The sequence below is a fragment of the Bos taurus genome, chromosome 13, assembly GCF_002263795.3.
Source record: "Bos taurus isolate L1 Dominette 01449 registration number 42190680 breed Hereford chromosome 13, ARS-UCD2.0, whole genome shotgun sequence".
Taxonomy (NCBI): Eukaryota; Metazoa; Chordata; class Mammalia; order Artiodactyla; family Bovidae; genus Bos; species Bos taurus.
The window spans coordinates 43,988,459-44,001,569 of NC_037340.1; the positions used below are offsets into that span (position 1 = coordinate 43,988,459).

General features: G+C 37.8%; 1 long non-coding RNA gene across 1 annotated transcript in view; it reads left to right on the forward strand.

Moving 5' to 3' along the window:
• Positions 1-3,400: 3,400 nt before the first annotated feature.
• Positions 3,401-13,111, forward strand: part of LOC132346910 (uncharacterized) — a 58,919-nt gene continuing 49,208 nt past the window's right edge. Inside the window, exon 1 of the long non-coding RNA XR_009496907.1 lies at positions 3,401-4,468. This is a non-coding gene — a long non-coding RNA (uncharacterized lncRNA). The remainder of the gene's footprint in view (positions 4,469-13,111) is intronic.

A 13,111-nucleotide genomic window follows, 5' to 3' on the forward strand; every position in this document is an offset into this window, starting at 1 on the left:
TTGGGGTGCCATTGCCTTCTCCTCTAGAGATGCTAGCTTTTTTTTTTTTTTTTACCCTTTTCTTTTATATTCATAGTTTACAAATTTAAATTGCATTGTGCTTTCCAAAGTAGACCATGGAATTTTGTAATATATCTGATTCTGCTTTAAATGGATTTTAACCACAAGGTTGTTTGAACTATGTAGCTTCTTCAGATCAATAATCATAATGAAGGATAACAAAATTTGAGTTTGAAATATCATAGTAAAGGGCACTAGCTAGGAATTCAAAGATACAAGGAGAATTCTATTGTGAGAAGTAACAAATTCGGCTCATTTGGTTTAAGCGATATCTGGAAGAGGAAGAGAATAGACTACACTTAGTTGCCCAGATTTATTCTGGAGGATAAATTATATGCTTACATTGAAACCAGGAGTGGTTTGCTCTGCCTGTAATCAATATAGAGATGACTTCCAAAAATGTAGCTTTCCCAAGGTTAAGAATGGAGCTTCTTATTTTATTTCTAGAATAATGCATATGCTACTTAGTCAAATTAAGAACTTAGCATTTTAAGGCTATTTTCTCTAGGTTCTGATGAACTAAAGTAAGGGAATTATTTATTAATTTGAAAAGATATGGCTGCACGATGTCAGGAGGAATGACAGAGTAAGAACTTCTGAAAATTTTCTATGTTATAAAATCAATGAGAATGTTGGCAGAAACGATCAGAATAGACTTTCTCAGATCTCAGGAAATTAATCAAAGACAACAATCCAGGGTGTGTTAATTCAAGAAAAGCTACCTAATCTTGGGAAGAAAAGCAAGTCTGTGGAGTCTTACTAGAACTTCTCTCATCTCTCTTCCTCCCCTCCCAGCTCCATGGTAACCTTGGAAACAACATACATTTTGGGGAAAACCAGCAGCCTGGCAGCCACTGATGGTCCAAGCCCAATTCCCAGGGAACTGTCATTATTTTAATTGTCTATGGTCCCCCTTCTCAGCCTTGTCTTTATTAGACTTGACTCAGAGTCCCTCAGAACAGCAGCCTTTTGGCAGGGTATTTGCTGAAAACAAATATTGCTGTAGCAATATTTTAATAATTCAGTGATGAGGAACAGGAGGGAAAACAACAGGCAAATCAAAAATGTGAAAAGGAAAAGTTGGGGCAAAAGATGCTTTGAGGGAGATTTATAAAGCTATGACATATCTGAGAGTCATGGAGCCGTGCACATGCCCAGGGCTGTGCTCATGCATAGAGGTAAGCCCTAAGCTGTAAGCCATAAGCTCTCTCTTCTGGCTGACCTTGAAACTCTGCTCAAATAAAAGTAAGGGATAAGGCAGAATTTCCAAATGCCAGCTGAGTCTTGAAGGGACACCTGCATACCAACACAAAACCCAACAATCAAGATGTGAACTCACTGCTTCTAGGCATTTAAGGAAATTTCTTTTGAATCACTAACTAACCAGTGAGCTAACAAAGAAGAGTCTTAAAGACATCTAGTCTCATGGACTGGAAAACTCAATATTAATAACAAGATGCTTGGCTACCCAAATTGTTCTACATATTCAATACAATCTCTATCAATATTCCTCTTGGCTTTCATTGCAAAAACTGACATGCCGATACCAAAGTTCCCACGGACATGTAAGAAATGAAGATAGCCAAAACAATCTTGAAAGGGAGAGCAAACTGCTTATCCTCAGTTTTAAAACTTTCCAAGCTATAGTAATCAAGAATGTGTGGTACAGGCATAAGAGTAGACATAGAGATTAATAACAGAATTGGGGCTTTAGAAATAAACCTTGACAAACACACACACACACACACATATATATATAATGCCTAATACCTAGACAGCGTATTAAAAAGCAGAGACACCACTTCGCTGAAAAAGGTCTGTACAATCATATATGTATATATGAAGTGACAGTGAAAGCCACTCAGTTGTGTCCCCCTTTCTGTGACCCCATGGACTATACAGTCCACGGAATTCTCTGGGCCAGAATACTGGAGTGAGTAGCCTTTCCCTTTTCCAGGGGATCTTCCCAACCCAGGGATTGAACCAAGGTGTCCCGCTTTGCAGGCCGATTCTTTACCAGCTGAGCCACCAAAAGCGTGAGTAGTAAAAGAAAAATTAGATAAATTGGAATTTATCACAATCCAAAATGATTGTGCACCAAAAGATACTATCAAGAGAGTGAAAGGACAGTCTACAGAATATGAGAAAATATTTGGAATATCCTAAAACATGGATGCACCTTGAAAACATTATGCTAAGAAAAAGAAGCCAGGAATGTTAATACGAAATATTCAGAAAAGGAAAATCCACAGAGATAAAAACTATCTTAGTGTTTGCCAGGGACTGAGGGGAAGGGGGAAGGAAAGTTAGGGCTAATGGGTGTGTGATTTTTTTTTCTTTTTTTGGTTTGAAAATATTTGGGAAATGCATAGTGGTGATTGTGTATATGCTGAAAACTCCTAGAGTATACACTTTACAAATGTGAATTTCATGATATGTTTTAATCTCACTTTTTAAAATGTATAAGAGAAAACATAGCCATGACAGGGCATCTGGTCCCATCACTTCATGGAAAATAGATGGAGAAAAAGTGGAAAAACAGTGACAGATTTTATTTTCTTGGGCTCCAAAATCACTGCTGACATTGACCGAAGCCATGAAATTAAAAGACACTTGCTCCTTGGAAGGAAAGCTATGACAAACCTAGACAGCATATTAAAAAGCAGAGATATCACTTTGCCAACAGAGGTCTGTTGGCAGTCAAAGCTATAATTTTCCTGGTAGTCGTGTGTGGATGTGAGAGTTGGACCATAAGGAAGGCTGAGCACTGCAGAATCAACACTTTCAAACTGTGGTGGTAGAGAAGACTCTTAGTCCTTTGGACTGCAAAGAGATCGAACTAATCAATCCTAAAGGAAATCAACCCTGAATATTCATTATAAGGACTGATGCTGAAGCTCCAATATTTTGGCCACCTGATGCAAAGAGCTCACTCACTGGAAAAGACCCTGGTGCTGGGAAAGATTGAAGGCAAGAGGAGAAGAGGGCAGCAGAGGACAGATGGTTAGAGAGCATCACTGACTCCATGGACACGAGTTTGAGCAAACTCCAGGAGATAGTGAAGGACAGGGAAACCTGGCATGCTGCTGTCCATGGGGTTACATAGAGTCGGACACAACTTAGTGACTGAACAAGAGCAACAATACAAACAGTGTTTATGGCTGGAAATGAACATATCTGGACATAGACTTTTTTTTTTTAATATGCAGAAACACTACGAATACTCATTTCCTATATTCCAAGAAACCTTAATTTTGTTACAAAACTCACAGCGACATTTATTATATAACCATTTAAAAGATACTGATTTAAATGAAGTCACTGTATCTTTAACACCCGTTTATTTATGTGTTAGTCATGAAATCTCACCACAAAACTCTAAGCCTTAATCATAACAGGATTTCACATATTTGGGCAGTTGTTGATATATGTTTCATATCACTTCATTTCAAACTTTCGGCAACCTTTTCACATGGATTCAGGCTCCTTTGTTCTCCTCTTACATATAAGGAACTCAGAAGAACAGAGCAGTTAAGGGGCGTATTCAAGAATAAATAAATCATGGAGACAGCACCAGTCTTCTGATTCCCATTCTTAAATTATTTCCAAAACACGTGGAAAGGAGAACTCACCCACAGAAAAGTCTCCACTAATTTAAACATTTGGTGAGAGCATTTTTCCTACAGACTTAAAAAACAAAACAAAACTAAACAAGCCACTATATAGTTTCCTCACTGTGAATGAGATATTCCTGCAGCTTTATTTTTAAAGCCATTCTTTTTTGAATGGCTCGAAGAACCTTTAGTAGTTATCAGTTCTACACCATGAAACAGAGTGTTCATAGCATCCTGTTACTCTTTAAAAAGACATTTCGAGTCTGGGAGGGTTCACAGATTGGAATACGTTAACATGCAGGACATGAATCTGTGTACACAAAATACCAGGGCAGATGGTGAAGTCATTGTGAATAAAAATAGGTCTATTTCTCACACAAATTCCTTCACAGAGGCATTCAGAAATCAACAAGGAAACTGAAAACACCCGGTGAAACCTGGCCGGGCGCAGTGACACCCTGCCCTTCGGGGACACACAGGATAGTGACAGGCAAATCTGTTTCAGCCTGCAGCTCTATCTGCCGAGGACTCTCAATAATTTCTATTATCGGTCGTTTTTGTGCCACCTAGCTTCCTTGGCTGTGTTGTTGGAATCTCTGAGTGGAGACTGAATGAAAGCAGCGTTTGTTTGCTGTGATTGGATCAGCTGTGATTGGATCAGTTACTCAGGGAGCCGAGCTGTGCGAAGGGCCCGAAACCCACTCCACCCTGAGTCAGAGGTGGAGCATCCCTGGAGACCTGTTCTCATGACTCACCAGCTGCTATCTGCAAACAGCCTCTGGGGGAAATGCCAAGTAAGTGTTTACTCTCCACGGTTACTTCACCCTGCCACTCTTGCCTTGTTTTGGTTTGAACTGAAGAAACAACAACTAAAGTGAGAACAAAATGTGACCAAGAATGTGTGCTTTCTCCCGATTATGAGGCTCTTTGGAGAGTCGCATGTGACTTCCCTGGGCTGGTATGGGGATTTGCTTTTAGAGGGAATATGACAATCCAGGAAACAAAGATAGAAGTCATCAATGTGAGGGAAGAGCTGGTTGGGATGGTGTGTGGGGTGGTTGATATACTTGTAGTATAAATCATGTTTATTGGTGCCATTCTTAAATAGAAGGCATTATAAATGAAGTCACATGATTTTATCTTTTTTTTTTTTTATACTGCTTTTAGGTTAACTGTTTTTTTAAGATTTTTTTTTCCAGAGTAGTTTTAGATTTGCAGAAAAATTGAGAGGAAGGTATAGAGATTTCCCATATTCCCTCTGTACTCCCCAAAGCCTCCCCATCAATATCCCTACCAGATGGTCCCTGTGTTACAGCTAATGAACCTACACGGACACGTCATCATCACCCGGAGCCTATAGCTGACATGGGTCACTCTCGATGTTGTACGTTCCGTGGGTTTGGATAAACATATAATGACATGTATCCACCATTACAGTGTTAAAAAGTAGTTTCACTTCCCTAAGTATACTATGTCTTCTTCCTTGTCCCCCCCTTCCCCACTCTCTAAGCAATCCCTGATACTTTATATTCTCTACATAGTTCTGCCTTTTCCAGAATATCATAGGGTTGGAATCAAATGTTTGTATAGTTTCACTCTACACACTCTTAGAGGGATGGACAGGTTAAATACCAGGCAAGTGTTAAATGAAAAACAAAAATGCTTATGCTTGGAAATGACAAGTTCTTATTTATAAGTGTCACAAAACTTCATCCTATGTATTTCTGAATCATATGTTCTACATATATATGGATTCATTTTAAAGCAATTATCCCAGGTTTTAAAAGCAGATTTAAGAATATGATATGGGATAAAAAAGTCTAGACTAAGTTTTAATATTTGATGATGAAATCTCGTAAAATAACACAACAACTGTTGAGGTTATTAATGCTTGGTTTTCATGCCTCATGGTTCAGAATCTGCCATCAGGAAATACTGTGTAAGCCTGTTTGCTTTCAAATTTAAATTTTTCCCCTTGTTTTCTTTTCAGTCTATTTGGTTCCCTAACTACCACTGTTGAGGCAGATATTTTAATTTGGTTATGGCCAAGGCAAGGCTGTGTTTATCACATTGCCCACATTTTTCCTTCAGACCAGCACATGTAACTGAATTCTATGGGTACTATTGAAAGCATGTCTAAGAAAGGCATTGGGCTTCAATGTCTTTTACTGACTGTAAATAAATTGGTTGTGAGACTGGAGATCTGAAGGCTTTATTATATCAAAGCTGGCTCTGAGGAAATGCTGAATTTCATAAATAATAACAGCCAAAAGAAACTCAGATGTGTCAACTTCTAAAGCAAATTGGGACTTCGAATAACTTCCCAAGGAAGAAATGCTTTTACCAGCTGTAGAATTAAAATGCAGATGTTAGTCACACTTTGGGCTCTTCATTAAAATAAAACACTGACAAATGCAAAATCGTTTGTAAAAGTATGTGTGTGTGTGAATGCTGTGTATATTCTACATAAGTGTTAGTCACTCAGCCGTGTCCAACTCTTTGTGACTGAATGGACTGTAGCCCGCCAGGCTCCTCTGTCCATGGGGCTCTCCAGGCAAGAACAGTGAAGTGGGTAGCCATTCCCTTCTCCAGGGGATTTTCCCAACCCAGGGCTTGAACCCCCTCCATCTCCTGCAGCTCCTGTATTGGCAGGTGGATTCTTTACAGTCTGAGCCACCACATACATACATACATACATACATACATATATATATATATCATATATAGTATATATACATCATATACAGTATATATACATACTGTGTACTCTTCATATAGAAAACTACATCTATATAAATATATACACAAACATAGACATGCATTTAAAAAGCATAGTACTAGGAAAAGTACATATGTACAAAGCTTATGAAGTATATAAGATATATACAAGTACAGTAAAGTATATATGCAATATAAAAGTACACATGTAACATTAATATTATTAATACATATAGTGTTTTAACACATACAATGTAACATTGTTAATATTAATAGTGTATACTCAGTATATAGACTAATATATTTTAAAATATATTCTATATTAATGTATAATCTTCCAATGCACATCGTACTATATACTAGTATGTTTTTAAAAAATGGAAAGAAACTTAGGTTCTCTGCGTGTCCCTATGTGTGACATCCATATTTTGCCTGGTTTATCTATCTGTGGTCACGATATTCTTTATCTGAGAACACATTTCTCAGTGCAGTCCGAAGGTCCCCAGGCTGGGGATCACTGAGGAGAGGAGGAACCACAGGAGTTTGTGATTTTGTAAACAACAATCTCCTTGGATCTTCCTACTAAGAACGGATGAAAGATCACCAGGTACTTACTGAAGGTGAACAGTAGGGGGCAGAGGTGTCCACAATTCTGTTTTGCCCGCTCTGCTTCTCTGAGGCCAGGAACTCTGACTTCAGACTACTTACCACACAAGAGTTTTCAGGTGAAGATTTCTTGTCTGTTCTCTTTCCAGCCTTGAAACAAATAACTTTTTATCTTGGTGAAGGTAAAACAAGTTCACCGAACAAAATTTGAAAAATATCTAAGGTACAAAAATAGAAACAAAACCAAAAATGACCACTGAAATTTCCATCGTCAAAGAATAAATATTTTGATAATATTGTTTTAGTTGGCCATATACTTGTGTGTGTATATGTACACATATGCAAAATTATAGTATGTACATAATGAAGTGAAAGAAAGTGAAATGAAAGTGTTAGTTGCTCAGTTGTGTCCAACTCTTTGCAACCCCGTGGACTGTATACCACCAGGCTCCTCTGTCCATGGAATTCTCCAGGCAAGAATGCTGGAGTGGGTTGCCATTTCCTTCTCCAGGGAATCTTCCTGACCCAGTGATTGAACCTGGGTCTCCTTCATTGCAGGCAGATTCTTTACCATCTAAGTCACCAGGGAAGCTTATGTACATAATACATACAATAACATATCAAATTACATTTTATATATCCTATTTATATCATATTATATATATCATATTCATTCACACACATACAGTTTTCAAAAATGCAGGTTGCTTTGAAATATTCAATTACATTTTGTTTCCTTTCTCACCTAAATTATACTTTTTCTGTGTCTGGGTGACCAACAGATAAGGTTCCTTACAAAATATACCAGGCTAAGCACTCAACAAAAGGAGTTCAATACTGTAGTGACCTCAGGTCACATGAAGGGAAAAGAAGATGTATTTCCCTTTTCTTTTTTTCAGAATGTCTGGGTCACCGAGACCCAGGCACCAGTTCATTATAAAGTCACATTCTATTATATTTGTTCCAGAAAGCCTCAAGTTGCTTGAGAATGTCAAAATCTTAGCACGTCCTATTGTCTACGAGCTCTGGTGTGATGTTCACTACTCTTGTATGAATTTTGTGCCTTAGAAATGTCTGTCTTGGATATTTTACCCTCCTGAAGAGATGTTTCCTTCAGCTTTTACTTAAAATATTTTTTAATCTTTTTTGTTCCCTATTGAGTAACTAGGAAAGCTTGACTAATATAATTGTTTAGACTGCCAAGAGTCAACAGTCAGAAATTAGATCAGCTAAACTTACTCTTTCTCTTAATAAATATTTTGTGAAATCCTACTACCATCTGATTTGTGGACGAATATTAAACAAGGTGGACTCTGCCAATGTTCTAGCCTGTACCCGAAATGTCAGTCATGGCAACAAAGTGGTGTTTTCCCCATAACTTTTATGTACGCTTAGAAAAACTTTATTCTGAGTTTTACTGACTCAGGGACACAAGCCTTTGAGAATTTGTAGGCCTACAGGGAGGCTGGAGATGTAGTTAGTCCCAGGGTTACACCTCAGAGCACCTGCCTTGTACTCTTGGGGCCCAGTGAAGAGTTGTAAGGCTTTCCCATAAACACCAAGCCAATTAATTTAATCAAAATTAACTTAATTCAGTTAACATCAGATTCTGTGAGAGAATTTGTTAGGTATTCTTGTGGATTAAAAAAAGATCTTCTTCTCATTCAAGAAATGTTACTGGAAATCAGATACCCATGTGCAAAAAGTAAATGATATTAGGAAATAAATCGTACTTTATGTGGAACTGGATGTAAAAAAGCAAAACTTTAAAAATGTAGAAGAAAAATATAAAAATCTCTTTATGTCCAGAAGGGAAAAAACAATTACTTAAACCAACTGTAAAGGAAAAAAAAAATGAATGCAGTCAATTTATCAATAAACAAAAGTTAATATATTAAATGGGCTTCCCTGGTGGCTCAGATGGTAAAGAACCCACCTGCCAATGCAGGAGATGGAAGAGATGCGGGTTCAATCCCTGGGTCAGGAAGATACCCTGGAGAAGGAAATGTCAACCCACTCCAGTATTCTTGCCTGGGAAGTCCCATATGGATAGAGGAGCCTGGCAGGCCATAGTCCACAGGGTCACAAAGAGTCAGACACGACCGAGTGACTGAACAACAACAGCAATATATTAAATATTTGATTAAATGTCCCCAAATAACAAGCCACAAATGGGAAGAATCAATAGATTGACAGTGCATGTAATCTCTAAATAAAACTAGCAGTCAAACTATTTGAAGTTCTCTAACACAGTTCTTAGAAAAAGAACAGGAAAGAGGGGAAAAAGTGAAGAATAAGAAGAGCAATTCACAGAAGAAGAATTTTTATCAGTCAATAAAGTGATTCAGAAGTGTTAAAATAGTGAAAAAAAAAAAGGAAATAAACTGAGTGTTGACTAGCAGAATATATGAGTATAGTTTTGTATTTGTAAACTATGTTATTCCCTGAATTTTTGTGTTCCTGAAATTGTTTATTAAAATAGTCTTGGTCGCCATAAAATTTTTTCATCTTGTTTTATGTCCCTGGATATGTTCTAGTGTTTCTGAGTTTATGGTCTATGGAAACTTGAATATAATTTGTATTCTACTGTGTTTAAAAATTGTATAAATCTTGATTATGTTGAATAGGTTCATAGTGCTTTTCAGGTCTACTATATCCTTCTCCTTTTCTGTATATTCATTCTAATAATTTTTGAGAGTTTGATATAGAAACTTCAACTAAAAATCTTAATTTATCTATTTAAAAAATAATTGTAGTAGAATTAAGTGGAACTATTTGTAACCTTGTTCTATATTTTCCAAGTCTCCTGTAAATGTGTTATCATACTTTCATAGTTTAAAAAATAAAAAAAAGAAAATATAAAAAATTAGTCTTGGTCCTTCTTCCAACAATTTATAAACAGAGCCGCTAAAAGGTTCTGGTGCTAGCCACTTAGGATAAAATGTATGTGCCAATGGGGAGAAGTGGGTTTAGTATAACTTTGTTTACAATTTCTCAGGGAATATGATTTTAAGAACAAAAGAATTGAACTAAATTTATACAAAAGAAAATGTGTGCTTTTGATCAACAGCCTGATGGCCCTGAAATCTTAGGTATCTTCTGCCCAAGGAGGAGAGATCTAAATGGAAAGTTGCTTTCTAATCATGCATTTGTGTTTGAGTGAACTCTAATCTCAGCGAAGAGTGGAGAGTTCATGGAATATTAAGATCTGAAGAAAGGTAATTCCCAGGAAAAAAAATATGAACCAGAAGGAAGGGACAAGATGATATTAATGTACTTGTTTGGAAGATAGGCAAGGTGGCAAGCCCTTTAGTTTAAGGGCTGTGAGGAAGGTGATTAGGGAAAAAAGTCCAGACCACTGAGTGCAGAAGAAAAAAAAAAAATCCAGTTACCATCTTCCAAAAATACAGATCTGATCTTACTTGCCTTCAATAGCTTTGCCCAATTGCTTATATTTTTGGTTTCATACTCTTTCCAGAGCAAGTTTGGTAAGACTGAAAAGTTATTACTGTGACTCCAAAGCTTTGGCATAGATCATTTGTATGACTCTGCCCTTTGCCTCCTCTCTGGACACTTCATGTGCTATTCTAACATTCACTGAATATAGTGGGCAAAAAGATGATGTTGCTAATGGCTCTGAGATTCCATCTAAATTTAAAAGAGCTCCTTACAATTAACTCATAGGTAAATCTTTTTAATACCTTAAAATTCATATAGGAGGTTCCAGTCCTGGATCCTGTGTATGACTCAGTGTTGTGCAGAGCCTAAAACCTCAGGGTGGGACCCGGGACATGCCAGACCAGTGACGACAGATGGAATTTCCTCATCTTTTATTTATTGCTTGTGAAGCAGATCAGTGGCCGAAGGGAATCGCGTGTGATTTCACAACGCCATTGTGTCCTCGAGCTACCATGCTGCACAGAATTTCACGTGGTGGTAGTGATAGTGCTGAGATTGCTTTTCAGGATTATTTTATTAAATTTATCTAGTCTTCAGATTAAATAACATTAACTTCACAAAAGGATTATTTGGTGCCATTTAGCAATAGGCTCAGAGAAGGCAATGATACCCCACTCCAGTACTCTTGCCTGGAGAATCCCAGGGACGGGGGAGCCTGATGGGCTGCTGTCTATGGGGTCACACAGAGTCGGACACAACTGAAGTGACTTAGCAGCAGCAGCAGCAGCAATAGGCTGTGTTGCATTGAAATGTTTTTATATTACAGGCAAAACAATGTAAAAATTGGACATCTTATCAATCTATGAACCTCTATTGAGTGAGGTACAACCTTAACACTTTACAGAATTCAGAAGCAAAATCTATCGAATCTGTTTGAAAACATATATGCATGTATTAAGCAAGATGTGAGTTTATTTCTCCACTATGTAGCTGCAAATTTCTTTTTCATTTTCTGTATTTAATTTTTATTAATGGAGAACCCTTCACTTTAAATTTTAACTCCACATTTTTACATAGTTCCTAAGAGAAAATCAGTAAATAAAAACTGATGAGAGCAATAGGTGCTTTTCTCCCCAGCAACCTCCGCTACATGGGGGATAGCCAGCCTCCCTTATGTCACAAAAACTGAGCTGAGAGCTTCACGCTTTACTGGCTTGAGAGACCCTTGGTCTGTCAATCCCCAGAGACTGCTTTGTTTCCTAATTTGCATCATTATGGAAACAGAAGACTATTGGATGAAAGTTTGGAGGATAGATTCTAGCTGTATAAGGTAGTGAAAGCTGGCTGACTATGGAGAGCAATATGGAGTTTCTTTGAAAACTAAAAATAGAACTTCCATATGACCTGGTGATTCCACCCCTGAGTATATATCAAAACAAAACAACCAAAACTGCTAACTTGGAAAGACACATGCACCCTAATGTCCATTGCAGAACCATTTACAACAGCAAAGACATGGAATCAACCAAAGTGTCTATCAACAGAGGAACGGATAAAGAAGTTGTGGTACACATACACAATGGCATACTACTCAGCCATAAAAAGAATGAAGTAATACCATTTGCATCAACATGGATGGACCTAGAGATTGCAGACTAAGTGAAGTAAGTCAGACAAAGACAAATATCATATGATATCACTCACCTGTGGAATCTAAAAAAAAATTGTTTAAATGAGCTTATATACAAATCAGAAATAAACTCACAGACATGGAAAGCAAACTTAGGGTAACCAAAAGGGAAGAGGGAGGAGGGATAAATTAGAAGTTTGGAATGGACAGATACATACTGTTGCTGCTACTGCTAAGTCGATTCAGTCGTGTCTGACTCTGTGCGACCCCATAGACGGCAGCCCACCAGGCTCCCCCGTCCCTGGGATTCTCCAGGCAAGAACACTGGAGTGGGTTGTCATTTCCTTCTCCAATGCATGAAAATGAAAAGTGAAAGTGAAGTCACTCAGTCATGCCCGACTCTTAGCAACCTCATGGACTGCAGCCTACCAGGCTCCTCCATCCATGGGATTTTCCAGGCAAGAGTACTGGAGTGGGGTGCCATTGCCTTCTCTGATACATACTACTATGTATAAAATAGATAACCAGCAAGGACCTACTGTAGAGCACAGGGAACTATATTCACTATATTGTAATAAACTATAATGGAAAAGAATCTGAAAAAGAAATATTTGTATAACTGAATCACTTTGCTTTTCGCTTGAAATTAACACAAAAATTATACTGCAATTAAAGGAAGAAAAAAAAAAAACCTCTCTGTCTAGAGGAAGCAGGTAAGCAAGGGAATATTCAGCAGAGGTACACATCTCAGTGGCCTGGGTGATGGACATTGATAAAAGGTGAAGTCAGACAGTCAAGATGCTGCGTTTAGGGAACACTAGTCATGCCCAAGTATTGCTCAGGTGGAAATACCTTCCTGCTCATAAACAAGCCCTGCCTTCCTGAGGAAGGAGGAGGTCCTGGGAAATCAGTGTCGGGAAAATAAAATGAAAACATAAGCTGAAATGGAGCTTTTGGATGGTGTAGTATATTGAGAACATTAGAAAGCAGAAGAGAGTGGTGATCCAGGGAGCTGCTTACCCACGAATAAATGAATATTTATTGAGCAGGTTAATCGTCCCCTGTCTATTGAGGCAGAATCCGG